We start from the raw sequence: 12,287 nt of genomic DNA, 5'->3' as shown, positions 1-12,287 counted from the left end.
CCTAGGGAAAAACTTTTCCTAATATACAACCTAAACCCCACTGCAAATTAAGACCATTATTCCTAGTTCTGTCTGTAGGAGAGTAGAGTTAAAAGCTGGACAAGTAGTCAGGCCTAAATTACAGGCAACAGAGTAAAAGCAAGGGCAAAGTTTGTTTCTGTGAATTTTAGTTAGAGTCTGTTATCTCATTTCTTCTCCTCACTTCCTGGCCATCTGTGAAGGGGATACATTTCTCAGCACTCCTGTGAAGGTCTTTTGTTGGGAAGGAAGTACTATCTTTCTTCTCCCCCTGGCATGCCTTTACTTCAAAGAACGATAGTGTAAAACTTATAGATTTTAGGGTGAAGTGCCTGTAATCCTGTAAACAACAAACTGCGGCGGTTACAATTATATTAATCATGTAGTTGTTAATATTCATTTCATAGGTGTCAATGTAATCAAATAAGGGTCTATGGGGAGTTGCTGGAAATGTATACATTTACATACTGTTATGGATAAGAGAATTATAAAGTATCCCCCTCGTTGCTCATTCCCAGCATGGAGGTGGAACGAGCAGGCAATAAAGGGTTCCATCTCCCCAGTCCATGCCCAGGACACACTTTTTTATTATTTCTAACACTGTCATCTGGCAATATTAAACACTGCTTAGCTCCATTATTTTTGGAACCCCCCTTCAGGTACATCTGAGAGGACGTGAGCTACTGATCTCCCTCACTAACTCCTAAGGGAGGACAGCACACAAAAGGACTGGGACCGAGGCAGGCAGCAGCATTAACACAGTGACTGTCTTTGTTTAGAGCCAGGGGATTGGTGGACATGATCTCAGAGCAGCCTGAAAGGCCTTAGCTTTAGGACAGTGGGTCTCTGGAAGCAGAGGAGTTGCCTCAGCTGAGGGGCGGGGCTGACTGAACAAGAATATGAATAGGGCTTTAACTGAAGAAATATGGCTCATTTATTTAGTCATTAATATTAAATAAAGAGCATAAATGTAAACAATACAAACATGAAACCAAAGAAAGATACAAAGGCCTAATATTTTTCTATGCATGCAATCATTTCTCATAATACACAATTCTATTATTGGTCATTGTATGCTTACAGACAGATGGTCGCTTGCAAACTCTCTTGTTTTACAGACAGATATTCGCTTGTAAACTCTTAGTTATTCTAATGCTTACAGACAGATGGTCGTTTGTAAAATCCTAGTTACTCTTCACAGACAAATAAACAGCCAGATGTTCATTTGTTATCTTAAAGCAAGTGCTACTTTCATACGTTACCAAAAGAGCTTCTTTCCTTAAGCCCCTTAGACTGAGTCGACTCTGATAAGTGTTAGCCCTTGGACGCTGCTGGTTCATAGAAGGGCTCAGTCCAGCTACTGAGGATCCAAGCAGGCTGCAGTCCAAAGTGCCACTGATTTTGGGGGGTTTAAATACCCTCAGGCTGATCACCAAACTGATCAGCTTGATCAGTATGTAACCAACCAGTGAACAGAGTCACTTTTGCTATCAGTATGTAACCAATCAGTGAATTGTCACTTTTGCGGTCAGTGACATGATCAATGAGCATTTCTGCTGAGGCATCCTGACTTATAGGCACGTTCAAGTGTTATTTAGCTGGGTGTGGTCAGCTTTTGCTTTTATGTTTGCCCTCTATTTGTGCTGTGCTAGCACCCAGACAGCCCTTATCAGGTCCTTTAAGCCCTTTTCCCAAGCTATATACTTTACTATTCTATCTTAAAGCACAAAACCCATTAACTAGTCTTTCTATATTCTACAGTGGGATGTTATTGCCTAAAGACCTGTATGGGTGTCTGCTCAGAACTCAGAATTGGTGTTGATACAGTCACTACACAGAAGGAACGTGGATGTTTTGTCCCATTGTACATAACCTGTCATTGTCCCATCTCTGGTTAAATTTCCAGGAGCCATAAGAAAAACTGCAAAGCTGTTTTGCAGTCGCAGTCCTGGCCCTTCCTTAGCACTCTGGCTGCTGCATGATCCATAAGAGCGGCACCAGCTGTGAGAGAGGCTATTCCAGGAGCATGGCCTCCCACACTTTCCCTGCGCCCTCAACCACCCTGTGCATGGCTCTGCATAAATCACCCCCCAACACACCATCCTGCCCCCACAACAGGAGTCTGACAAGAGACTCAGGCCCAAATTCCCTCCCTGTCCCCTCCAGTTGTCCTACCCCAGCCATGCAATGGGTTGGAAACAGCCAGCTCCTATCCCAGCCAAGGCATTCAGTGGCCATTACAAGGGGTGTGTCAGGGATTCTTCCCTTTGAGGGTGGGAGAGGCCAGCAGTGTCAGTCACACCCTGCTCTACTGTGCAGCCTTTTCATGTTCCTGGGACTTTTGGAGCTGAACAAGGCCTAGAAGAGGCAGCTACGGGGAGAGAGGAAGATGGTCCTGGCTGGGGAATAGTTCATGCTTTGGGAAGTCCCAGGTTACTGCTTCTTTACGGGCCTGGGACCGGGGCCTTGTAGTGCAAGGCAGGGCCTGGCTCTCCTCACTCCCTACCACCCCGCAGGAGCCATGGGAGCAGGGCCGGCTGCCTCTTCTCTCAGAACATGGAGACAGCAGCAGAGGAAGAACGGCTGCCCTTGCTCAGCCTGTGGAGAAAGGACTGAGCTACCGAGGGGGCCAGCTGGTGAGGAGCCAGGAAAGCTCCTGGGCAATGGAGGAGGGTGGGCGCAGGCTAAGAGAGCCTGTGTTTTGTAGAATAAACATGAGCCCACAGAGGGGGATCTTGTTTTCAGTCTTCCAGACTGAGAGTCAGTATTTTCAAGGACCTTAGAGGGAAGGGCAGGGTACCTGAAGGGTACCTCAGCCCGCAGTTGGGCTCGCTGGGGTGGCACCCGTCCTCAAGCTCTTGGACAGAGTGTGCTGTGCTCTTTGAAAGTGTTGCGAATGAGCAGAGGTCAGCTAAGCCCCAGGATGCTCTAAACTCCATTGAGGCTGGTACAGAGTTGGCCAGAGAATCAAACCTCTGTAACTGGCTCCTTGCTGTCCCCGCTCCCCACAGCACAGCGGGCAGCTCTGGGGCAGCAGAGAATCCAACTGGTCCAGCTTTCAGGCTGGTCTTCTGGTTTGGGCACTGCTCTGTGAATGAAGGTCTCAGGTCACACATGGAGTCTGTGCTAGAGTTCGGAATTTTATGTGGGTTGCCTAAATCCTGATGCCCTGCCTTAACCACAAGACCCTCCTTCTTTTTCCCAGCCACAGGACGGGAGCAGACGGTCAGAACCTGGCACATAAACAGATCAAAGTTCCACTTCCTTTTGTGCTCCTGTTGCACACAGCTGTGCATTTTCCTGTAACACATTAAAAACCTCCAGTCCTTTTCTTGAATCCTCCTAACCTCCTAAACAAAAGCAGCTGGTGGCCGGGATTTCCACACGTTTATTATGCATAGTTTAAATATACTACGAAAAGATCAAGATCACTCGATTGTCCTGGGTTCTGGGTTTAAAGCAGAATTTCTTATTATTTTTCAGTCTTCCCTAGGGCTGGGAGTTTGCATGGGAATGTGAAGTACCCAAAGGAGAACATGTTCTCTGGACACGTATATGCTAAAATAGACACTAGGTTCTGGTATCTGGTGCATTTAGTAATACCAGACCATGCCCCAGCTGGATGGGTCTAGAGTGGGATGGGATACAGCAGTTGGCTATGCAGGGATCCCTCAGTAAGGGCTTAATAATAAAACACAGTTCTTAGATAGCACTTGTCATCAGGAGATTGATAAATTGAACAGTAATAAGTCACCAGGACCTCATGGGATTCACCCAAGAGTTCTGAGGGAAATGAAAAGTAAAGTTGCAGACCTACTAACTGTGGAACGTAACTTATCATTTAAATTAGCTTCTGTACCAGATCACTGGGGTTAGCTAATGTGATGCCATTTTTAAAAAAAGGCTCCAGAGATGATCCTGGCAATTACAGGGCATAAGCTCAACTTCAGTACCAGGCAAATTGATTGAAACTATAGCAAAGAACAGAATTATTGGACACATAGATAGATGAACATGATATCTTGGGAAGAATCAACGTGGTTTATGTAAAGTGAAATCAAGCCTGACTAATCAGAATTCTTTGTGTGGGTCAACAAACATGTGACAAACGAAGAAGAACTGCCAGGAGAAGTAGAAGTGAATGGTAACCTGGGCAGCATTGACCATGAGATGGTCGAGTTCAGGATCCTGACAAAAGGAAGAAAGGAGAACAGTAGGATACAAACCCTGGACTTCAGAAAAGCAGACTTTGACTCCCTCAGGGAGCTGATGGGCAGGATCCCCTGGGAGGCTAATATGAGGGGAAAGGAGTCCAAGAGAACTGGCTGTATTTCAAAGAAATCCTATGGAGGTGCAAGAACAAACCATCCCGATGCGCAGAGAGAATAGCAAATATGGCAGGTAACCAACTTGGCTTAACAAAGAAGTCTATTTGAAAGTGGACAATGTGCACCTAACTCGCCTCTGAATATCTCCCTCCACCCTCCCCACCCTTATCATACTCTGAGAAGTTACTGTATCTGAGATAAAGCGACAAAGGTAGTCAGTCCAGAGGCTTCAGGGCACTTGCTGATGTCTGAAGGGGGCTCAGGAAGCTGCGCTTCCACATGGCAGGATATTGCACCTGAGGGGTTTCTGCCTATACTGGGACAATCTGTTCTGCCCTCTGTTAGAGATGTTTTTGGATGGGAGGGACTGCTACTCAGTGTGGAAATCCTACGTTTGAAATAAGGATGCGCAAGAGCCTGGGAGTAGCAACAGATGCTCAGATTCTATGACAATGAGCAGCAGCACAGAAATGCTGATAGATAAATGAGCACGTCCAACCCTCGGTTCTTCTTTTCTCTCTGGGGTTTTAGCAGTGCAGGACAACTCTAGCAATCTGCAAGTCTCAGTTTGCCCTGACAAACTTAACCTCTGTTATTGGTGGATCATTTCTTCTCTCCAGGAGAGGCTCTTAGACTGAAATTCTCCAGGGTCTATTTTTGGCTCATCCCATTGCTCACAAAGCTCAAGGAAATGTCCAGGAGTCCTGCCCAACGTGAGAATCCACAGGTACTCTACAGGGATATTATTAAAGTCCCTGTCCAGCATTGCGAGTGTCAGACGTGAGATTCATACACACATTCTCAGGTCACAGTAAGAACATGTCCTCTCTGTAACACTGAGTTCCTTTTAATAGCTTGTATTCAGAGAGAGCGATCAGCACAGGATCACAGAGAGATGCAACAGAGGGAAGTTCTTTATTGAACTCACAGTAACACCAGCCAGGACTGCCTGAGCTATCCCCTAATAGTCTAACTCAGTTGCTATGGCAACAAGCTAAGCTCTGTTCCTACGGCAACTTAGGCTATTAGGCAAGACACAAAACGTCTCTGCTGTGTGGGATTCCAGTGAGGTGCCTGTTTCTGCAATAAAGTTAGTGCTAAGGGCTCGGGAAGCGTTCAACTCAAGAACAAACTGGGCAGAAATTCTCCAGCACAAAGAATTGAACTGTTTAGTATTGTCAGTTCACCAAAGGATTTACCTGGTCAAGTTGGAAATAAAGATTTATTGTAAATAGTTTAGACAAATATTTGGTTTTCAGATCATTTCTTGGTCTATTACAGTTCTCTTCTATCTGTCTCAGTATCTGCCTTTTTTATCTTAGTTTTTTCCTCTGGTTCTCTCAAGTTATCCAATTCAGCAACTTCACTGCCATGTTAAGAAGTGTACACAAAGCCTCTGCAGTCGGTATGTGAGATACCCGAGATTTCACAACACGAATGGGTCACACAGGGTTTTACAGACTGGCTAGATTCTGCTCTCACATTCTGTCTTCAGTGGCTCACTCCAAATTGACACTGGTATCACTGAGAGCAAAATCAGTGCCCCTGTGTTTTGAAATCCCCATCTTTCATGCTTGGTCTCAGGATGTCACATAAACTGGGGATCTTCCTTCAGACTCTTTCAGCACCCTAACAGAATAGCTCTCACTGCTGCAGGACCTGAAGCCAGGATCTTCACAGCAGGGAGCCTAAAGTTCCACTCTAAGGGTGAAATCTTGGTCCCATTCAGATCAATGGCAAAACTCCCATCAGGACCAGGATTTCACCGCAAAGGCACATTTAGGGACTTAAATAAAAGGCCTGATTTTCACCAGCCATGAGCCTCCAGTGACTTCTTTGTTCTTAGAACACATATTGTTTTCTTCAACCCAGTTTACCAACCAATCCAGATCGCTCTGAATCAGTGACTAGTCCTCTTCATTATTTATAATCTCTCAATTTTCGTAGCATCTGCAAACATTATCAGTATTCAAGCATGTGAAGGGTAAGTAGCTGGGTTGCTGAAGGGTGTCTCTGCTTATCCTTGTCTGTTAACAAGGCAGAATGACGAAACCACTGTACTTGTTATGTCCCAAAGAAAGCTGGATGCCTGCAAGAAAGTGTGCTCTATAACATCCTTTGTTTTTTTTGGTGATGCAAAGTCCCATCTTGACATGATAATGGCTGTTTCCATGGGGAAAACTTGGCTCCTTTACAACAGAGGAATTGCATGGTCCATCTAGTTCAGTGTCCCCTGTATCATAGTGACAAACCCATGGGATGTCAAAGAAGGTGTTGGGGGAATAACCTGACTGTCATGAGGATGTCATCTTAATGCCCAAGAGCCAGAGATTGGCTTGTGCCCTGAGACACGTGGGCGGACAGGCTTTCCAAGATATTTATTTAACTGTAACTATTGTACCGGAAGACTCTTACTATCCATGCAAATGTCCTAAACCTTTCCGAGTCTTGCTTCACTCCTGACCTCAACTTCATCTTCTGGCAATGAGTTCCTCTGTCTAAGTATGCTCTGAGCCCTGGTCCACACTTATCTGGAGACTGGGCGGCAGTCGATGGGAGTTACGCAAACTACGCAAAGTAAGTCACATTGACTGCTCTGCTTCCCTTCTGCACACTGTCTACACTTCTTGAGGGGTTGGATTTGGTCAGTAGACTTCCTGATCGATTGAGCGGGTCTACACTGACTGCTCAGTCGATCCTGAAAGGTCGATCTCGTGGTGGCAAATTTGCCGCTGTCAGTACAGACTTGGCCTCAGTGAAGAAAGCATTCTTTTTATAATCTGTTTTGAATTTGCCATGTTTCACTTTAATTGAATGTTCTCTTGACATTGGGTTATGAGAAGGAAGAACTCATTCTTGATATCCTCTCTGCCAGTCAGTATTTTACAGACTCTTCTCAAATCCCTGCTTATTTCTCTCAGTTCTAAGGTTGCAATCCCAGTCTTTTCAACCTCTCTCCCTATGTGAGTTACCCAGGCCCTTCATCATTCTTGTCACCCTTCCCTGATCCCCTGTTTTGCAACATCCTCTTTGAGAAGGGTGCTCAGTACTGCACAGAGGAGTCCAGAGGAGGGTGAAACATTGACTGATTGATCTCATGGCATTGTATTTTTGGTATTATTCCCATTCCCAATCCTTCTGTCCCAATATTTTACTTCGTTATTGACCGTGCTTGCACTTTGAAGAGGGTTTCACAGAGCTGTATACCATGATGCCAGGTCCCTGTCTTGAGTTCATACAGTTAAATTAGAATCTTGTAAGGTGTCTAAAGAGTTCAAGTTTTTCCCTCCAATGGGCATCGAACATCATCTCCCATCAAGCGGCTCGTTCACTGTGTTGGTTAGCTCCCTCTGAGGACATCTTTGGACCAGACTATGCCTAAATAATTTGGAGCAATCTGCAAATCATAGAATCATAGAAAATTAGGATTGGAAGGAATCTCAGGAGGTCATCTAGTCCAACGCTTTCCTCAAAGCAAGGCCAAATCCAATTAAATCATTCCAGCCAGAGCTTTGTCAAACCTCACCTTAAAAATCTTTAAGAATGGAGATTCCACGACTTCCCTTGGTAACCCATTCCAATGCTTCACCACCCTGCTAGTGAAAAAGTTTGTCTAATATCAAACTTAGACCCCCCCATCTCCACTACAACTTGAGACCATTGCTCCTTGTTCTGTGACCTATTACCACTGAAAACAACCAACCTCCATCTTCCTAGGAGCCTTCCTTCAGGTTGTGAAATCTACTATCAAATCCCCCCTCATTCTTCTCTTCCGAAAACTAAAGAAATCTACTTCCCTCAGCCTCTCCTCAAAAGTCATGTGCTCCAGCCCCCTAATAATTTTTTCCCCTCTCTCCAATTTGTCCACTTTCTTCCTGAAGTGAGGGGCCCAAAACTGGACACAGGACTCCAAATATGACCTCACCAGTGCCAAAGGCAGCGAAATAATCACTTCCCTTGAACTGCTGACAAAGCTTCTACCAGTCCAATATGCTATTAGGCTTCTAGGCAACAAGGACACACCACTGACTCACATTAAGCTTTTTGTCCACTGTAACCCCAGGTCCTTCTCTGCCGACCTGTTGCCTAGCCCGTTGGTCCCTAGTCTATATCAGTGAATGGGATTCTTCCATCCTTCATCCAGAGCCCCCCTTGTGGATTTTTCCAACTCTCTTGAATTCAGGACCTGTCCCTCCAGCCAGATTTCCTTAAAGTTCCACTCTTTCTCGGACAATACTGTCCTTCAAATAACATCCTCCACCAGTATAGGAGCAAATGGAGGAAACCCCAAAAGGTCTCCCATCCCTTCTGGTACTTCCCTTTGATGAGAATTGGGGAGATGGATTTGCAGATGATGTTGGCAGTGGGGCAGGTCTGGGGCAGGGAGAATAGAGCTGGTCCAGCTTGCTGGTTGGTCCTGTGGTTTGGGCACTGCTGTGCCACTCAGAAGAGCTGTGTTTGATTCCCTTGCCCTGTATGACCGTGGACAAGCCAGTGACTGTTTCTAAGCCTCCGCACAAGCGGATAGCATCCCTGACCTGCTTCACAGGTGGTGGGAAGATGAATATGTTCAAGGTGCTCAGATACTCTGCTGAGGGGGGCAAGAGAGATCTTAAGTTCAGGTATGCCAGGGTTCCAAATAGCAACACCCCTGCTATTTTGCTGTCACAGATTTCTTACCTCAGCCTCCAGTGACAGCTGGCCTCCGGAAATCCCAGTGATTCCAGCACCTGGGTGTCAGGGGCAGATATGGGGGTACTCGGGTGATCTGCTTCCCACAGTGAGGTTTAGGTGCTGGATGTCTGAGGGGAGGGTTGGAGTGTCACGGGGAAGCCAAGGGTTTCAGGCCATGCACTAGACTGGGGTTCTCAAGCCATTGGGGCTGAATGGGTCTAACTGTCAAACAATGGAGCAATGGCGATGGGGGCGTCATCTTAGATGACCTGACTGGGAGAAAGCAGCCTCTGGGCAAAGGTCAGCTTCACACCTTTAGCCTGTAACAAAGACACAGCTGAGCACGATGGTGACTGGGCCCAGGCTCACACAGGGAGGCTTTGAGAAAAGGTTGCTTCCTCAGAAAAGGGGCAAACAAATGGAAAGATTCTCTTTCAGAACTGCAGGTAAACCAGGCTGGGTCCCAAGAACTCCTTGTCTTCCCTTGGACCGGTTCCATTCCTGTATCTCCAGATCAAAGCCTGCCCAACTTTCCCTATAGTGATGTGTGAAATAGATGATTGCAGACATGTGACAGCTGCTTGTTATTTTATAAACATTTTCTCTATTGCTTTGTGCTGTCTGCTAACAAATCTACATGTTTAAAGGAGGCTGGTGGTGACAGTATAGGTCTGCTCACAAGCACTCACAGGAGAGAGACTCAGGTGTCCAGTTTGACCTGCATCATGATCAGCATTTGGCATAGACGAGGTGTTGTACCCATCTGAAAGAGTGGGACAATTGTGTGATGCCACCTGAAGGCAGGAAAATACCTGGTTTAGAGGATAAAGAGACCATATGTTCTGCTTTAACTGAGATAATCCCGATTCTTCTTGGCCAGCATATCTTCCTGTTGTGTGCATTTAAGCATTCAGAGTAACAATGTTTTGAATTTGTATCTCGGATATTGATCTGCTAAGGGCAATGATTCATAGATTCATAGAATTTAAAGCCAGAAGGGACAATTAGACCATCTAGTCTGACCTCCTGTACTTCAGAGCCTACAGAATTTCTCCCATTTTGGTGGCTTTTCGTAGAAAACTGATCATTTTCTTCTGAAAATTTAGTTGCCTGGCCCACCTCCCGGTGCCTGGATTCCCAAAACAAATTGGAGGCTATTCGTCTCCCTCTCCTCATAAAAGAAGGTGGCACTGACTGAGTCTATGGCTGCATTCTGGGTTTGGAAAGGTCTAAACCTTCACCCAGTCAACACCTCACCAGCTACTATAGCCAGCCTTCCCATCTCCATGAAGCCTACTTCATCCCTACAACGGCCCATTCAGCAGATCCTGTGGGCAGTTGCTACTGTTACAGACCCTGGTATCACATCTCTGATGAACCAGTGTTCCCAGGGAGCTGGAGAGGGTCCTAGAACAGTTGTGCAGGTTCAGACATTGTGGGTGGGAGGGCCTGGCTATCAGGGGATCACTGAGATCTGTGAGTAACTTTGGAGATCCATGAACACTGGTTCCCCCTATGTATTCCTCAGGGAGAAAGGAAGGGATGTCCTCCCTACTGGAACAATCTGAGGGAAATTTCCAGGTAGGAGCTGTGTGGAATCTTGCTCCTCGGTTTGCACCCTGGGTTAGTAATGCAGGAAAGGGGGCTGCCAGGGAGAAATCTCACCCTACATAACTATTATTAGTCAATTGTACTGCATTTCAGCAAGATTACAGCTGTAAGAGAATCATCGGTACAACTTGGCTGCCTTCGAGGGAGCCCTGTGACTCCTCTGAGCCGTACGCACAGTGCTGACAGTCCGGATTGCAGGAATAGAGCCTGTGGAATGGCTGGTGCTGCTGTCCAGTTTGGTGGCATCACCGAGCATCTCCTGGTGTTGGGCTTCCTGCAGTTTGCCATTGGTACTGACGGGGTTAAAGATGGCACACATTGAACCAATCAGCTGAGGGTCCCAGGTGGCCAAGTGGCCCCCATGGAAATGGGCAAACATGCTTCTAAAGGACAGCTGCAGCCTGTCTGAGCAGACACTGCCTGCTGCATGTGCAAGCTCTCCGCTGACTCCTTCTCCGTTAGGGTGCAGATCTCTGTTGGGAGCTGCTCCCCTTCTCGCAGGCATTGGGTACGTTGGCAGGTTTCTCTGTCTTTAAAACTTACAAATGTCAAGGGAAGGGTAAAGGCTGCCAGCTGTTGAGATGGGCAGATGTTCTGTGCAGTGGGTTCTCAGTGGGTTCCATTGTAGAGGTGCAGTGTGTTCTGAGCCAGGGAAGACCCCTGGAAATATGTGTTTTCCCAAATCACCTCAGGTTTATTTGCTTATGGGAACTTCTCTCATGTAGAAACCCCTCACAGTTACAGGGCGTCCTGCATCAATGCCTCCGCACTGGCCTCCGAATGCCAGATGTCAGCCTTTTCCCTTTCCCTCTCCTGGGGTGGATTCACACCATTCTCCCACCCACAGACTGGATCCTGGGATACAGCACAGAGTGGGTCAACTTGGCTTACCCAGCAGGTCAAACTTCTTCTGCATCTTTGCTTCTTCCCTTTGGGAGTCTTTGTCCTGTGGTGACCAGCCAGTCTTATTGAACCAAATTGTTGTTTAATCTGAACATTAGGAAAAAATCCCTCAGACAGGAGAATAAAAGGGTTTAAAACAACAGTCTGTACGTGACTCTTATCTCAAGCACCCCCACTCCTTTGAGATTCAGGCAGAATGAGAAGCTTCTGACTTTTCCATGCTCTGTGTGTGTGTGTGTGTGTGTGTGTGAGTTTAAATAATTTCACAGCACCAGCTGCCCAACCATTGAACTGACTCCTAGCCCTGGCAAAACAAGCTGTGTAACTTGGCTGGAGCCTGGAAAAAGGATCCTCACAGCATGAAGCTGAGGTGCTCTCTCTTAATCTACCTGTAGTGAGAGCTGGCTTTTCTTGTGCTATTGTTTCCCTTCCTGTTTGTTTTCCAGCAGCCTGCTATTAAACTAGGACTATATAATACAGTGTACAGACAGTCAGAGAGAGCGAGAGAGCAATAGATAACTTTCATGTGTGAAATGAAGTAACAGGTGCTGCGTTACAATGGACTAGAGCAGACCCTGGGGGTCTGCAGAATATGTGAAAGATTTCCAAAGCTATTCGCACCTGCATTTGAAATTTTGTAGGGGTCCAGATATGAAAACGGGTTGAAAACCAGTGAACTAGAAAGTGGGAGCCCAGGGAATAAATATTGTAAAGGCTCCGGATAAAGGCTGCAGATTGACATCAGAGAACCAG

Source organism: Emydura macquarii, unplaced genomic scaffold (genome assembly GCF_026122565.2).
Source record: "Emydura macquarii macquarii isolate MOO-44397 ecotype Brisbane River unplaced genomic scaffold, CSIRO-AGI_Emac_v2 contig_1705, whole genome shotgun sequence".
Classification (NCBI taxonomy): domain Eukaryota; kingdom Metazoa; phylum Chordata; order Testudines; family Chelidae; genus Emydura; species Emydura macquarii.
This window is presented reverse-complemented; position numbering follows the sequence as displayed.